This window comes from Carcharodon carcharias, chromosome 10 (genome assembly GCF_017639515.1).
Source record: "Carcharodon carcharias isolate sCarCar2 chromosome 10, sCarCar2.pri, whole genome shotgun sequence".
NCBI lineage: Eukaryota > Metazoa > Chordata > Chondrichthyes > Lamniformes > Lamnidae > Carcharodon > Carcharodon carcharias.
The window spans coordinates 74,836,355-74,854,836 of NC_054476.1; the positions used below are offsets into that span (position 1 = coordinate 74,836,355).

Genomic DNA, 18,482 nt, shown 5'->3' on the forward strand with positions numbered 1-18,482 from the left:
ACTCACTAGTCCTCATGTGGATCCGCCCCACTCACTAGTCCTCACGTGGATCCGCCTCTACTCACTTGTCCATACGTGGATCCACCTCTACTCGCTAGTCCTCACGTGGATCAGCCTCTACTCACTAGTCTTCACGTGGATCTGCCCCTATTTACTAGTCCTCACGTGGATGCACCTCTACTCGCTTGTCTACAGATGGATCCACCTCTACTCGCTAGTCCTCATGTGGATCCGCCCCACTCACTAGTCCTCACGTGGATCTGCCCCTCACGTGGATTCGCATCTACTCACTAGTCCTCACGTGGAGCTGGTCCTGCTCAGTAGACCTGAGGAGTTCAGCACCTGCTCCAAGAGGGTGGAAACTCTTACTTTCGAGCTGCACAGAAAATTAAAAGCCTTGTGTAAACCTCCACTTTAACATTAAATCGACCATAATATTTTCACAGCTGAACTAGAAGTAATTTTTAAACATATCCATGTTGAAAAATAACAAATGATTAATCAATAAGGAATAAAAAGTGCGATGGGTTTTTTAATTTTTCAAAAAAAGCTCTCCAAAAAGTCTAACTTATTGGAAATAATGGTGTGAGCTGAAAAGGATTGATTTGGACTGGTCCTTTTAACGATTGCCATTTAAGAGATATCGCATCCAGAGACATCGTATGGTGTAGGGTTTATTTCAATGTAATGTTCTGGTTGCTTTGGTGATCAGTGGTTTGAATAGATCTCATCATAGGTCAAATAGCATATAGAGTGTGGGTGGGATTGTGTTTGATGGGCCAAATGGTATTATGCAGTTCAATGTTTCTCAATATTCTTAATTGCCCCACCCTATTGTGTGCTTCCTCACTATAACACAAGCAAGATTAGGAACTCAACAGGTACACAGCCCAAGCATAAACACACACCCTGTCATTCTGTCACATAATGAGTGTTACACCATTGCACCACCATGAGTGTGTTGTATTTTCAAGTGTTTACTGATTATCAAGATGATGGGATTTTCCATCCAGCTGTGCTTACCACCAAGGGAAATGCAGAACCAGCCACCCACAGTTAGCACCAGGTGATCATACAGGTTCAGTGCTTTATTCCTCTGAACATACGCGGTGGAATGTTAATCTATTTTATGTTAATCTATCCAATAAAGTGTTAGATTGAATTGCGCAAATAGAAAAGCTCAGCAAATGGAATTAACCTCCTGACCTTTATTAACAAGTCAGTCCAATTGTAACAGTAGTTAAGTGACGTGTAAAAATCTGTGTATCCAGGAGCATCAGCTTCAGATTTTAATGGAGCAACTTACTGAAAGTAAAGAGGTATTTTTAGGTGAGCAAGCCAATACCTCAAGCCAGTAGACATCACTATATTCAAAATATGAGTGCATCTCAAAAAATAATGGGGGCTGTTGAGGTTTCAGTAAGTTGCCTATGGAACTCAAAGGGTGGATGGAGCATTGCAAAACTGAGGCAAGTGTGGAGCTGCTGCTGTTTGTCACTTCCATGGTCCTCTGCTTGCCATCTTCTCACAATAGGCTGAGATCAGGAATATGGGCACCTTAAGGAATCATTAACAACTAATTTGCTCACTGACCTACATTGGTTCCTAGTCAAGCAATATCTTATTTTAAAATTCTCATATTTGTTTTCAAAACCCTCCATGGCCTCCCCATCCCTACCTCTGTAATCTCCTCCAGCTCCACAACCCTCAGATTTCTGCTCTCATCTAATTCCGACTGCTTGAGGATCCCCGATTTTAATTGCTCCACTATTGGTGGCTGTGCCTTCAGTAGGCTCAGCTGCAAGCTCTGGAATTCCCTCCCTACATCACTGCCCCTCTACCTCTCCTTTGACCCACTCCTTAAAAGTTACCTTTGACTAAGTTTTTGGTCATCTGACCAGATATTTCCTTTTGTGACTTGTGAGGTGTCATATTTCACCTCATACTGCTTCTGCAAAGTGACATGGGACAATTTATTGTGTTAAAGGTGCTATGTGGCTTGTTGTTGTTGAAAAAAATCCATCTAAAACTATAACATGGCTACACTGTGCCACTCTGAAAGCAGGAAGAAACACACGTTGACAGAAGCCTTGCACTCTGGTAGGTTGCTGCTGTGTTATACATAAAAGTGTTAAGCACATCATTAATACGATGCCAGAAGCACATCATGAAAGCTCACAGACATACAATTCATTTCTATAAGATTTGCAATTAAACATATTGTTCAAGGCCTAACTCATGCATGGTCACTTGTTAAATTCGCCTCCTCACATGATGTGGAAATGAAAATAATATATTCAGCAATATTACTCCTATATCCCACACGACGATTAATTCACAGAACTACTATTCCTGGTTAATTCTTCCAAAGATGGTATTATGTCTGTGTCAGAGCATGACGTGCAGAAGGAGCAAGCAGAGGTGGAGGTGGTCCCCATTGGCACTTTGGGCTGCCATTCAAGGTCTGAGGGCTATGAAGTGACCAGTAAAAGAGAAAGGATGAGGATTGTGACTCAAGTCCAGAATCCGACACAGGCAGTACTGCATGAGTATTAAATTGTACTTCAATCAACCTTCATAAATAGGTCTCAGACTTTAACCTACAACTTAAGACAGTGGGAGGGCAGGCATTGCTCTGGGGCATCAGGGTATTGAAATTGAAGTTTTTCAGTGTAAATCAGGTTCAGCTAGTTGCAGAGGTATTAACCCCACCCCAGGCCAGGAATGTTGATAAACCCATTAAAAATTGTAAGGTACACAAAGGCCAATCTGTCGTCTCAGGTGGACATCAAAGGTCCCATGCCAATATTTCTAAGAAGAGCGGGCTGGTTCTCTATGGTATCCTGGCCAATATTTATTCCACAACTAACAACTAAAAATAGTTTTTCTGATAATGGTCACATTAATATTTGTGGGAGCTTGCTGCACACAAATTAGCTGCTAAGTTTCCTACATTACAACAATGACTTCACTTCAAAACTATTTCATTGGCAGTAATGCACTTTTGAGTCACTCAGTGGTCATGAAATGCTTTCTAGTCTATCATTCTTTCTTTTACTTTTCTTATTACGGAATTATAGGGTGGGATTTTTCGGTCGGCGAGCAGGGTGTGGGGCTCGCTCGCTGATGCATAAAATGGCGGAACTCCCGACAACACCCCACCTCATTTCCATTTTCAGGTCAGCAGGGGCACAGCCAAATCAGCTGTGAGCCCACCGACCTGTCAAAGGCCTACTGAGGCCATTTAAGAAGTCCTTAAAATAATTAATGGACATGCCTGTCCAACCTGACGGGCTTGAGAAAAAGCATGAAACCTCATCTACAGGCGGGATGTGGTTTCACGAGGGTTTTAAAATATTTAATAAAGGTTTCACTAAAAGTGATGGACATGTCCCAACTCATGTGACAGTGTCACATGAGGTGACATGTCAGGGAAATTTTGTTGTTGTCTCTTTAACATTTTTAAATTTGGAGCCAATCTCCCTGAGGCAGCACTTAGCCTCAGGGAGATCATTGTGCTCTTTTGCGCACATGCGTGAGAGAGCACACTTCCGGCTGAGGGAATTCCCCTCCCCCCGCCAGCATAGGGAGCGCATAGCACTTCCTGGCCAACGTCACGCTGGGCGGGCCTTAGTTGGCCTGCCCACGTAAAATGGCGGTGCGCCCCCAGTTGGGGGTGCCGAACGGAGGTGTGCCTGCCCCCGACGGGGGGAGAATTCTTACCATAGAATGGTTATAGCACAGCGGGAGTTACAAGAACAGTTCAGATAGTCCCACTCCCCTGCCCTTTCTCTATTGCCCTACAATGTATTTTTCTTTTCAGGTGTTCATCCAATTCTCTTTTGAATCTCCTTCCAATACACTCTCTGGCAGAGAATTTCAGATCCCAATCACTTTGTTGTTCAAAATAGATTTTCCTCATGTGACCTTTCATCCTTTTGCCACTCACATTAAATCGGTGTCCCCTGATTCTTGACCCTTTCTCCAACAGGAACATTTGGTCTCTATCTACCCTATCCAGACCCATCTATCAAATCTGCTCTCAATGTTCCCTTCCCAAAGAAGAACAGCCCCAGCTTCTCCAATCTATCCACATAACTGAAGTCCCTCATCCCTGGAACCATTCTCATAAACCTTTTCTGCACTCTCTCTAGGTCCTTCACATCCTTTCCAAAACGTGAAGCCCAGGACTGGATGCAATAGTCCAGTTGAGACTGAACCAGTATTTTATTCAGGTTCATTTGCTTTCGTACGTGCTACCTCCATGTATGAGACCCAGGATCCCGTGTGCCTTTTAGTCACTTTCTTAACCTACCTGGCCACCTTCAATGATTTAAGATGTACCAGAAAGAGAGTCAGGTTCTAAGCAGATCTGAGCTAAGAAGCATTGCTTACTGCAACACATCAGCTTGCCATTATTATAAGAAATGGTAACAAATCATGGTGATGGAATAATATATAGCACATATTAGATTAACATACAAAGGTAAGCCATTCCATAACAAGACACCAAGTGTGGTACTGAAAAGAAAGGTGATGCCTAATTTGGCATTGGTTTGTTTAAGTCTGTTTCAACCACAATAATTGATTTAGTTGGTGGTTTGCACAATGGTGCATTGCACCCATGATTAATGTACCAGCACAAATGCACGTGAGCAATGACTACATTGAAACAAGCTAAACATGCTTAAACATTACCATAGACACAACTATTCCTGGATTACTTCCAAGACAAAGATTAAGTATGTGTTAGTGATACACTGAGGGCCTTCATAGAATCCAATGGGTTCCTATTGATAACACATGGCAGTTAATCACAGATTCTGTTGTAGTATTAGATATTGAGATAATTTTGGAAGGTTTAAAATCCTGGTAATGCAGCACATTCACTGGTATACAAGGTGGTCCCCCATGGAGTTACAGGGCACAGCTCGATGGCCTGGGAATGAAATACATTGGTGCACAAGGTGCCTTGTGGAGTGTCAGGGCACACAGCTTTGAAGCCACATGCTCTCACAAGCTACCCAATGCCAGGCTGATCATCTGGGTGAGACACTGAAGAGAGAGATGAGGTGGTGGAATTAGGGAGGGATCAGCAAAGGAGAGATTGGTGATAGGACACATCACCAAAATAGTGAAAAGATATATTTTAGCTGTGAGGAACTCCTTTGATTTGGTATTCCTGACCAATATTCCCACTAAGCTGAGCCTGTCCCCTACCATGCAGCAGCCTGGAAGGAATTATGCAGCCCTTGTTCTGTATTGGAACCACGCCTCATGGATGTGCCCGAAAATTTGAAGGAACTACTCATTGAAAAGCTGCTCGTGCACAACAAAAAGATTTACAGGAATCTTATTTTGCTCCTGCAAAAAATAGACTGGGCTGGATTTTAGTCCCAGAGTCCTGCTCCTGATGCCAGGATGAATTCGGGAACCCCGAGATGCTGGTGGTAGCATCCTGGAAGCGATTTTGGTGGAGGCAGCCATTTCTGGTCCAGTGAAGAATGGACAGGCTCCCGAGGCTGGAGGGCTAATAAGATGCCCTCTAGCACTGTAAGATCGACAGCCCTACCTTTAAAGATGGGAGCTGCTGATGTCGGCAGGAGCAAGATAGAGTGCCTCAAAGTGAAGGCCTTTAAAAAATTTATAAATACAAAGAGCCCGCAGCTGTCAGGCCATCATCATGGAGGGAAACCCCTCTACTGGATGGCCAGTGGCTGTAGCTGTGGTCCTATGACAGATGTGATGTGTTGTGGGAGAGGGGCTTCTTGCAGGATAGGAGCATTGATCCTTCTGGTCCACCAGTAGGAGGTAGCCTCCATCCCTCAGCTGTCTTTCAGTGTCTTTCAGGGCCCGCATGCTGACTGGAAAGTTCCAGTCAGCGTCGGTAGGGTGGCCTTAATAGGCCCTTAAAGTGGCCTATTTGGCTACCCGTCACTTGCAGGCAGGTAACCGTCCCATCCTCTATTACCTCCACCGGCCCCCAGCTTCCTTCATCCCATACAATCCAGCTTGCTCCAAAATGGCCCAAAGGCAGGAACATACCAGCAAACTGGCATGTTGGCGGTAGTGGGTAATTGCCGGCCCATCCGTCTCTGGCCCTGTCTCTGCAGCTGTATGAAAATATAGCCTATTGTTCCAGAATTACAATTAGCCTAATGCGTTCCATAATAACTGATATTTATTTCACCTTGTCCAGAATAGTGTATCCAAATGGCAATGGGGGTTAAATTCAAAATGAGTCCAGTAAGAGGGTGGTCAAACTATGGATCTGGCTCGCTATAGGGAGAGAATGGAAACAGGTAGTTCTGAGCCGTTCAAATGTGAATTATCTGGATATTTTTTTCAGAAGATAATGTTTTCAGACACAGTAAATGAGTAATTTAAAACATAACTTATGGTAAGTGCAGAATGTTTGGGAAGAACCGGTGCGTTTGGAGCCAATGTTCCCAAAACTCTCCAACACTGGGGTTTAACTCACCTTCATGTCAATTGTTGATCAATGTAAGTGACTGATTGCTCTGATTAGTCAATGACTCCAGTATTGTTGTATCCTGTGATCAGCAGGGCGGTAGAACTAGGTGGATCTTGTTTTCTTTCTTTGTCCAGTAGTTCCTATGCTCCTATAATTCATATCCTGCATTTGGGCAGTTACAATGGGTTCTGGGTAATATAGGCAATGAACGACATTCAGCGAGAAGCTAGTTCAAAAAGTGATGACTATTTTACAGAGAATAAAAAGTTTTGCATTCAGTTACTACTTGCTGCCTGCTGTACTTTTTTTTAACATGAATACTTGTTGAAGTAATAAATGCTAATTAAATCACTGGGGGCACAGGCAGTGGAGGAGTTAGTGAGCCAGTCAGTGCACAACAGCTGAATTATTGTGAAGTGCAGTTAAAGGAATTAGACTACAGGTGCACGGGTGGTGTTAATTGCATTCCCTCATGCTGTCAAACACAGTAATGAGAAAATATAATCAGGAAACAAAATAAATGCAACACATTAAACCTAATTATAATTCCTTGAAGTGAAGACTAGATGAGGTTGTGCTAGCAACAGGTCACGTGGGGTCTGATCTACCCAACAGTGGCTCAGCAGAATGGCTCCTTGAGTCCATATGTTGTGGGTTCACTCCAGAAACTTGAGCATAAAATCTAGGCTGACCCATCAGTGCCGTACTGAGGGAGTGCTGCTCTGTCAGAGGTGCTGTCTTTATGTGAGACATTAAGCTAAGACCCCCCCCCCCCCCACCCACCCCCTCCAACTGCTCTCTGAAGTGAGTGAGAAAGATCAGATGGTGAGTGCCAGAGTGGGCTGTTTGAAAGCCCATGGCCCCATAGTCCTTTCTAGCTCCAATGCAACTTAGTGCCAAACTCTGCCAACCCATGAGCCCCACTCACCTCTTAGCCCTTTATATACCCTATGTTAATTTCTTGCCAACTTATGCCTAACCCATGCCTCCCACCCACCATCCTTTGCCCTTGCACCTTCCATGCCAACTCACCCAGTATCCACCATGAGCAGACCTCTAGAGCCAGGCTATGAAATAAAATAAAGTTCTAGGTATCTATCACTGTATTTTTAAAAAATCCTCATTGATAAAAGCCCATTTAATACATTTAAATTTCTTCAAGCATTTTATCTCTTATAAACACAAACATTTTTATTCATAGCCCCATATTAAAGACAACTAATCCCTCCAAAACCACTTGGAGCCGTCAGTCAAGCTGTGAATTTACAGCACACAACCCACGCCCCCACCCACCCGTGATAACGATACGTTGTGGAAGCAGTCAAGCAATGTTATTCCTATAGTGCTGCTCTGTCAAAGGTTCTGTCTTTTAGATGAGACATTAAGCCGAGACTCCCCGTCTAAACTCTGATGTGGGCGAGAAAGATCTGATGGTGAAATTTTGAGGAACAGCTGAGAAGGTCCGGCCAATACTTATCACTGAAATATAGCAGGCCGAATTTTTGCTCCCAAGTCAGGTGTGCAGAAAGTTCCTGACTCCCCAAAAAGTCACATTTTAGCTCGGGGTGGGGAGTGAGAGGCTAATTGGAGTCAGGCCCGCCACACCTGGAAACAGTGTGGAGACAGCTACAGGTTCTGCCGAGTGCCAAAGAGGACTATTTAAAAGGCCCACCTTGGTGCTCTGGGATTTCATCAGTAATGCCTTCTAGCCTCACCAGCCACACACTCCCCATGACAAATCCATGCCAAGTCATGCCCCACACCACACCCGCACCGCATGGCCTCTCAGTGCCTTCCATGCCACCTCATGGCCCTCTACCCACCCTCATGGCCCCTATGCTGACTTAGTGGCAGCCCATGACCCCCAATTATCCCCATAGTCCTTTCTAGCCATTATGCCAACAGTGCCAATTCATACCAACCCATGAGCCCCACTCACCTCATAGCCCTTTGTAGACCCTATGTCAATTTCATGCCAAACACATTCCCCCACTCACCGCCCTATGCCCCTACATCTTCCATGTCAACTCACCCAGCATCCATCATGGGCAGACCTCAGGAGCCATTCTGAGATTAAATAAAATAAAGTTCTAAGTATCTATTATAGACTTCTCTATATTAAAAAATTAGCCCCAACGATAAAAGCCCATTCAATACATTTAAACTATTCAAGTATTTAATCCCTTATAACAAACATTTGTATTCATAGCCCCACATTAAAGACAATCAATCCCTTTATAACTAATCGGAGCTGTCAAACTGTCAACTTACAGCCACACCACCCCCACCACCCAAGCCCCCACTGACCCAAAATGTGATAATGATAGGTTGTGGAAGCAATCAAGCTGTACCTATAATGACAACTCTCAGGCTTATGTCAACAAACATCTATTGAAATTATAAGCACCAAATTATTTCAATTGAAAATGACAGCAGGCTACTTAAAAAAAGTTAAAAGATAGTGAATTTAAGGGCGGAGTTTTGCCCTTGGTGTGCAGGATTGGAGGAGGCGAGTAGAGGCATTTGGAAAGCCAACTGCCGCCTGCGATCAGCAGTGTTCTGCGATTTTACATGGGCGGACCTTAATTGGCGTGATATGCGAGCGGCAGCGCTGAACGCTGCCTGTGTGGGCTGGGTGGGTGAGGAGTGCGAACAGGCCTAGTGTGAACTTTGTGCATGCGCGTGACAGAGCGCAGAATAATCTCCCTGAGGTACAGACCTGCCTCAGGGAAGTGAAGAATTTTCTTTTAAAAAAGCAGAAAAATATAATGAAACATGCCCCTCATGTGATTCCATCACATGAGCAGGGACATGTTTTTAATTAAAAAATAAACTTTTTATTTTATTTGTATTTGCTTTTGGAAACCTTATTCTGCCCATGGATGAGGTTTCCAAAAATGGCATTTTTGCCTGCCCGCCAACCATTAGGTTGAATGGGCAGTGAAAAATTGAAGTCAATTGTTAACTCAATGGCCTTGATTGGCCTTTTAACTGTCGGCGGGCATGCTGCAGGTTCCGGCGCATGCCCGCTGACTGCGCATTGATGTTGGCATGCTCGGCCGACGTCACTGTGCATCATTTCATGCTCAATCAGGTTGGGCCCATGCCTACCCACCAAGCTAAATATTCTGCCCTTAATGACTTTAGAGCTTGACAATTCCACAGATTTAATGCACTTTTTACACATATTCATATCTACTGTTAACAATTCTGAAATGGTACCTAAACCTCTCCAAAATGGTACCTGACCTTTCCAAAGAACTCCAGTAGGTTTAGACATTTTCCTCAAATTCACAAAGCCCCAAAAGACTACCAACTGGCCTTTGTGAGGAATGCTAAATTCAGACCACAATTGCATTGAGGTTGAAGTAAGGGTGTATTGCAGGGATGGTGCAGAGGGAATTTTAATCAGCAACTGTCCTGTACTACTGAAAACTAACTGGTCGGTGCTGACATTTAGAAACGGAAGCAGAAAAAGTGCAGTACTCTGTTCCCTAATACTAAAATCTTAAGGTTTCCTCAGTGTTACAATTTGGATTTCCCTTAATGTTCTTTATTCATGCTTTCTTTGAACTAAAACGTAAATGCTTTGTTCTTGCAATGATTGGCCTAACACACCCTATGGTCAATATTTACCCAGTTCTTGACTTATATGTTGGACGTATGGGATGCTAACATAGAATGCTGATTGCAGAAAGATATGTTGAAAGACTGCATATTTCATACTAAATTTTATTGTAAAATACAGATGCTTACTACCAATAATGAAAGCCGCAAGTAAAGCACACAATAATATTAAACCATTATCCCAGATAAAAATATTTTCTACAACACATCAACTTGTCTTATCATAGGAACTTGTAACAAAGCTCACTATTTCTAAAAATCACAACCTTTTCAAGTAACAAGATGTTCAAAAAGATTCAGAGTGTTTCAAATCCCTGACCTTGAATAATTTGAGCACTTAGGCTCCACAGAGTCTCAGCGCTGTGGCATGGGGTTACACAGTGGAGACAAAGGAATTAAAGATATGGTTGAAATAGTTCTTTATTTGAGCCTGAGACAATCCTGCATTCAAAGTTGATAACTAAGCCATAACAAAGATACATGATTGGAGATTATGACATTCCATTTTAAAGAGCACTGACACTTTAACTCCCATTTAAAACTAATAGGGCAGGTTTGGATCAGATGCCCATTTTACACTCCGTACATTAACTTCAATGTGGTGCAATAGCAAGTGGGTGTAAAATGGACATCCAACCCGACACCGCCTCACCCCCCTGGTGGAGTTTGGTTTAAATTGGGGCTTCGTGACTCAGAAATTGGTATTGCTGGTGTTGTGCACCTCTGGCTAGCTTTTCTAAAACAAGGTTTATTTTTGACAGCCTAAACTTCAAAGAAATTCCACAGGCTTGTGATGTACATCTGACCAAAGATTCAGAGAACTCTCCAAACAATGACAATTGGTTCTGTCAGTGGTACTGATCAGATGGGTGAGGAGTTTATTCTGGGCCTTAGGCCCTTGGGTTTTGCTTTGAGCTCACAAAGCACCATCTTGGTCACCCAGGTCACTATTCAAGAGCAAAAAAGACATCTGTACTTTTCTAATCTCATTAAAAGCCCTGTGAATTTATGATCATTCATTAACTGTGACCACAAATATAAAATAGAAAACTGTAAAATGCAAAACCAAAGCAGTCCACAATTAAAACCAGCAACAAAAACAATGCAAGAATAAGCAATGAATACTGCTCAAGACAAAATGGATTTAAGATACCTATTGACACATTTGTCGAATGCTTTGTGCCAGTAATGTACTAAAGTAATTCCATACCCATTTAAATGGGTATAGCTAGAAGGCCACCTCAGTCACCTTTAATATATCAATCCTAGAGAGAGGTGCCATAACTAGCTGCATAAATTTATGGAGGAATAAGATGTGATTTACTCAGTACATAAAGGCAGATGGTTATTCTTCTCAAGCATTAGCCATTCATGATGTCTCCTGTGTCCATTTAAGTGTTCACTAACTGCATTAGACCGATGTTAGCATATTAATGTAAATTAGCAATCGCAGATGCCAACATTGAAGACAGCTCTACTCACAGCTGCCTGTCTCTGGCAGGCATTGAAGATATACTGGCTAATTTAAAAAGAAAATCCTTTCGTCTGAAATGTTATGTATGCCTAATTACGACGGTCTCTTCCTGTATTTTATGTATACACAAATTCCGGGTAAGGATCAACTCAGGGTTACACATTCTCTCATGCTGGTGGTGGTGGAATGTGAAGCCACATGCCCCTTGGCCATCTACTCAGATAGTTGCTCCTTTTGTATAACAAAACCTTCTTTGGTAACAATATGAAGTTCCTCCCTGGAGACTGGTTGCATAAAGAGCAGGGAACAGGTCTCATGTTCCAAATAGCTTAAATATAATAGAAAATAAAGTGCAACCTTACATTTATTCAGCACCTCTCATGACCTTAAGGCATCACAAAGCACTTTACAGCCAATGAAGTACTGCTGGGGCTGGATTTTATGACTCTACCCCCACACCCCCCACCCCAGATGTGTTTTCACTAGGGCGGGGGTGACACATAGAATATGTTGGGTGGCCAGCCCACTGCCTTCCCACCCAGCCCCAATCCACTATCCATTAAGTGGAAGGTGGGTGGGTGCTAAAATCAGCAGTCCACCCGCCATTTAAAAAAAAATTACAGGCAATTCAGCTTGTTAACATGCCAATTGACCTGAAGTATTATGCTGCACATGCCATAATACAGTTAGCCTGGGCAGGAGTTGGAAGGCTTTTTTATAAACCAACTTGTTAAAAGGTGGGAAGGAAGGGGGAATACATCCTTTGGAGGCTGCCCTGTGCGCATAGGGAGCACCTGCTCCCAAGATGTTACCCCTCCCTTTGTTACTTCCCGCCCGGGCACCAAAGCCTGCTCCCCACCTCTTCGTCCGTCTCCCTAAACACCCCAATACCTTCCCACCCAAAAAGCCCAGGAGTCACCTGGATCCATCCTCGATCTTCATGGGACTGCTTGCAGCCCTGACAGCGCCTACTACTGAGTTCTGGCATTGCTGGAAGTGCTAGAGCTGTCAACCTGCAATCAGATTGACTGGCAGCCCTCATGGGTGGGTCTACCACTTGCAGCAGTCTAACCCTCACCTCCTTAAACCTGCCTGGGGCGGGGCAGCCTCTTTTAAAGTCAGTTTGTTCGGGGCCGACTTTTCTTTTGAGAGACAAGCAGTACATATTCTGTAAAGTTCAGCCCTTGAAGTGTAGTCACTGTTGTAAAGTAAGGAACACAGCAGCCAATTTGTGCATGGGAAGATCCAGCAAACAGCGATGAGATAGTGACCAGATAATGAGTGCAAAATTCATTACTGGAGGTAGTGCAATGGGCATTTTGCTCTGCTGTGCTGAGGTGCGCAATGCTGCCATTTCTAGGGCAACCCAAGCAGCACAAACTCTTCAAACTGGTGCCTGCATGGGCAACACCAGTGTACACCAGAAGCCTGTAAAGTATTGATCGCTTTCCCAATACCACACAACCAAATCAGCTGCTGTGACACTAGGATATCTAATGTGAACCACGCAGGCCCTGGCAATTAATGCATACATAACTCTCTAAACAACAGATGCTGAGTTGCAAGATGTTCCTTAAGTGGTCAGGCACCCAAATTGCAGTAAGATCATTTTTAAGAACTTCTGCTATCACAAAGTGTCTAGAAGTACTCTGGAGTCTTTTTAGAGGTGTTGAGCCTCTGAATTTGGCTGGGGGTGTTGGTGCATCCCCACAGAAAGGGCAGTACATTTTTTGGCCTGTCCACTCCAAGGCTGCAGTAGGTATGGGAGAGCAGTGGCAGGGCCTCTGTGTCTGCAGCAGAACAGGGAGGTGGAGCAGAGGCTGCAGAGAGGGCAAGCTCCATGTGAAGTCCCCTGCCAACTTGGAACCAGCTCCTTGACAGTGACAGGAGGCTGTCTGGCTAGGCCAACCAATTCTCCCGGCATCCCAATGTGCATGTCTGACAGCATCTGCGGAGAGGGATACGGTTGACATTTCGAGTCCGTATGACTCTTCATCAGAACTAAGACATATAGAAATGAGTTGAAATATAAGCTGGTAGAAGGGGATGGGACAGGAGAGCTCGATAGAGGGCCAGTGATAGGTGGAGGCCAAGAAAAGACTGCCAAAGATGTCATAGACAAAAGGACAAAGAGGTGTTGATGGTAGTGATGTTATCTAAAAGATGTGCTAATGGGGGCATTAAGGGGAGTAAGCTAGTGGCAAATGGCCCTAGAGCAGGTGGGGTGGGGGAAGGGATCGAAATGGGCTAAAAGGTGGAGATGAAACAATAGATCGAAATAACTTTAAAAATAGGAGGGAAGAGAAAAAAAAGTTGTAAAAAAATTTAATTTTGCTTCCAATTTCCACCCCTCCATCATTTTTAAGTGGTCCATCTCTGACACTTCCCTTCCCTTCCTTGACCTCTCAGTCTCAATTTCTGGTGATAGACTGTCCACCAATATTCATTACCCGCACTGGCCCCCTATCAAGCTCTCCTGTCCCATCCCCTTCTGCCAGCATATATTTCATCTCATTTCTATATGTCTTAGTTCTGATGAAGGGTCGTACGGACTCGAAACATCAACTGTATCCCTCTCCTCAGATGCTGTCAGACCTGCTGAGTTTTTCCGGGTATTTTTGTTATTGTTCTAGGTTTCCAGCATCCGCAGTATTTTGCTTTTATCCCAATGTGCATGCCCATCAGCAATCTCCTGTATGCCACTCATCGAGGTGCTCATCTGAGTCCATAGCAGAACTTGCTTGTGACCTCATCTTCGGGTGAGCTGGAAAACAACCCTACTCCTTACCCTTGCCTGGCTACAACCCACTGATGCATGACTCATGCTGATCCCAATTCCATACTAGCCTTGAAGGTGTGTACAGTGCCAGTATCTGAGCTGGTGGTTACAAGTGCCTGATCGAGTGACAGGGCCTCTTCAGCAGTCCTGTGCTGTTGCTTTCTCTTTTTCCCTTGGGCAAGCAGCAGCCCGGGGATGTCTGCAAGCAGGGAAATCAGAAGGTGAAGGACAGGGGTCACACGATCTGCAGCTTTCTCATCATGCCAGATAACAGGGTGAGGGTGCCCTAGGAGTTGAGAAGGGGCATAAGGCAGGAATACACCATCATCCTAAGTGCTCTGCATTGTGCTGGGTGGCCTCCTTTCCCCCACCGAGCCTGCTCTTCCCCCTGTTATGGACCACCTTGTCCTGCAAGAGAGGGACTAGAATGTCAGTGACTGTGCAGCACCATGTTTGGGTGTTGTTCCTATCATTGCTGAATAGCTAGAGGTATGTGGAGGCAGCAAATGGTGGGTGTGAGGCTGGCATCATTGGAGGGTGTCTGAGGCTGAGGTGGAGTATCTGGATGCTAGACCCAAGTTCTGAGTGCCAGGGTGACTGTTGGGGGTGTGGTGCATAGAGTGGCGGGTAGGAGATGTCATATAAAAATGCATTCGTTAACCCTGACCATCTCCATGAGGTCATTAGACTTCTTGTGGGACTGCTGCTCGGGCCCTCGGATCCAGACTCTAGGAATTGACCTCCATGATCACCTACCCCCACTCCCTTCTGAGGGTTGTCCTGAAGCACCTCATTTTCCCTCCATGGAAACATGACACCTCTCTTCCTGCCCACGTGTGCCACTACCACATCCAGTGCCCCATCCATTGTCCTGGAACCCCTCTCTCTGCCCTGGTGTACCGTTTTCCATCATTTAAATTGTACCAATATTATTCAGTGCAGTCTTTAAGAGGGACAGCCTGCCTTTCAGAATGGCAGGTTGACTGCACCATGTGGTATCTGCACAATGAATCTCAGTCCCCTGCCGAACACAGAGGCCACAGCAAGCATGAAGAAGGACGCATTCAGGGACACGCTTGCCCATTGCTACGACCATACAGATGAGGGTGGGACATCAAATTTGTGTGTTGCCCTTCTCAATGGGGGATGGCATGGGCAGGTAATGAATCATGACCCCCACACCCAAAAATCAGGCACACAAATTACTAACCTGATCTGCTTTAATGATATTGGCTGCAGAATAAATATTGGCCAGGACACTGAAGAGAACTCCCTCACTCTTCTTTGAATAGTACAGCACCAAAAGATCTTTAACTTCCACCTGAGAGGGGTAAATGGGGCTTGGTTTTCATGTCTCCATTTGAAAGACGGTACCCCCAACAGTGCTGCACTCCCTCCCTCTGCAATAGATGTCAGCCTGGGTTTGTGTTCAGGACTCTGAGTTGGACTTGAATCCACTTAAATGAACAAAACACTGTCAAGGAGCCTTTGGCATACTGGGAGTATCCCAAAAGAAATAAATGAATTTAAAATACACAGACCCCAGGAAAGTCATGTTAATTTTCAGTTGGAGGCTGCAAGTAACAATGAAATAACAAAAGGATTCTGCTAATATCTTCAGTACAAATTAATGGCTACACATGGAAGTCAAAGATAATCCCCTTAAAAACTTCTCACAAAAGGAAGCTGATGGGCATTAGAGATTGAGAGTGATGTGTGAAGTAGACCATTCAGCCCCTCAAGCCTGCACTACCCTTAATCAACTTATAGGTGACCTGTACCTGAACTCTATTTGGCCACCTTGATCCCATACCCATAACACCCTCATAAAATTCTATCAATCTCATTCTTGGAAGCTCTAATTATCCCAGCATTCACAGCCTTTCCACGTTCTGTGGAATTCTGTGTTCAAAGACAGCCAGAGCCTACGTTTCCCTTGGCTGAACAGCTGTGGGACGTCGTTCCAATATTAAAGATTTTTAAAATTCATTTATGGGATGTGGGCTTCGCTGGCTGGGCCATTATTATTGCTCATCCCTAATTGCCCTTGAGAAGGTGGTGGTGAACTGCCTTCTTGAACCGTTGCAGTCCAGGTAGTGTAGGTACACCTATAGTGCTGTTAGGAAGGGAGTTCCAGGATTTTGACCCAGCGACAGTGAAAGAACAGCGATATGTTTCCAAGTCAGGATGGTGAGTGACTTGGAAAGGAAATTCCAGGCGGTGGTGTTCCCACCTATCTGTTGCCCTTTAATGTGCAAGATGCTGTTGTAATTGTTGAATCCAAACAGACTCTTTGTAGATTTCCAAACCTAGACCATTTACAACAGACCGCTGTCAATTATTATCATGTTAGAATTGTTTCCATGAGAAATAGAACAAGAAAAATGAAATAGCAGCAGAATATTCCTCTACTCTCAATAGAAAGTTGTCAGCTGTGCTGAAATGCTGCAGCCACTAATGGATAGAAAAGTCACAGGCCCTAGTTGTTCCATAAAGGTCAGACCATTAACTGAGATGAAACAACATGCGCTACATGAAAAGGTAAAGATGTCTATTTGAAACTCCCTTTAAAGGTCCAATAATCCTTTATTCACTAGCGCTGTATGTGAATCTTGTTCCCATGGGTCCACTGGAGATACAAGGGCATTTTTGTCATGAGCCCTATTCCACTCTGGTTGAATTCCTCAGCTGATGGCACTTCACGTGTAGGCTGGGAGTCCAGGACGGTTTGCAGCTGGTTATGTGATTCTGAGTAGGTTACTTAGGGCAGGATTTTTCACTGAGCGGGCAGGCGCGTACCCGACCCATTCGAGTGTAAAATGACACACCAAGTGAGCTTCCCGACGTCACCATGCACTCGTGCGATATTTCTGTTGATGGGCACGCGTGGGATTCAGCAGCATGCCCGCTGACAGTTGAAAGGGCTACTAAGCCCATTACAGTCCCAATTAAATGTTATTTTTCACTGCCAGTCCAACCTTACGGTTGGCGGGCAGGCGAAAAGGCCGATCGGCCATTAGCACTTATTAGGAAGCTTCATCCACGGGTGGGATAAGGTTTCCGACAGCAATTAAAAATAAAATATAAACTTTGACATTTCATTAAGAACATGTCCCCACTCGAGGGACATATTTTTAAACAATTTTAAATTGTTTATTTTTAATTCTTAAACTCTTAATCTCCCTGAGGCAGCTCTCTGCCTCAGGGAGCTTTTTCCAGCGCGCACTTGCGCACATGCGCAAAGTTGAACGCTCGCCCCCCAACCCCCCCCCTCCTTGCCTCCCCCCACCCACATACAGGCAACACTGAACGCTGCCGGGCATGTTGCACGCTGGGCAGTCCTTCATTGGCCCACCAGAGTGAAATCGCGATCCGGCCCCAATCGAGGGCAGCGGTTGGCTTCCCGACTGCTCCCGCCTGCCCCCACTGAGCCCGCCTGACGAGGGAAAAGTCCTGGCCTTGGAGTTGCAGCATTATAGCAGAATCAGAAATGGATTTGTGCAGTTTCACTGAAATGAACAAGGACCTCATTAAACCAGAGTTGCTGTTCGCATGGAGTTAAGTCTGATGACATTACCATTAGTTTTCACAATACTCCAACAGACTTAAAACAAGTCATCACCAGCAATAATGTAACCCATATTGTTTTTCTGTAAGCTAGTTAGTTGTCAGACTGTCACTGAGCTAATAGTGAAATGGCCAACATGTTTATTCTGGTTAGCCCACAGAGCACAGGTTTAGCTGCACAACAGAAACAAGACAGGATGATAGTGAACTACTCTTCCTCAAATTGTAGACAGGGTGAGGAGTGAGGTGGAGTAAAGAGAGAACATTCTATACTGAAAATTCTCTGTGCCGTATTCTCCTTTAACATGCAGTTAATGCTGCGAAATTCCCATTCTTGCACACTCGAGCTAGATTTTAATTGTTCATACTGGGAGCTGAGAGGAGTGAGCCCATCACAAGGCTTGGGTCTCCAAAAAGGCATCTTGATGAACTCTCTGGATTGGGGCACCAGACACTGCCTGGTCAGAAGCAAAGTCAGGGGGAGAGTCTGTGGCACAGTGACCAGGGTTTTGTGAGGCCTGGATGAGCGCTCCTGACCCCACCAAAACAATTGCAAGGCT

At 44.6% G+C, this 18,482-nt stretch overlaps 1 protein-coding gene across 1 annotated transcript in view; it reads left to right on the forward strand.

Moving 5' to 3' along the window:
• The window catches only part of chrm4a (cholinergic receptor, muscarinic 4a), an 81,218-nt gene that overhangs the window by 23,276 nt on the left and 39,460 nt on the right, over nt 1-18,482 (forward strand). The window lies entirely within an intron of this gene.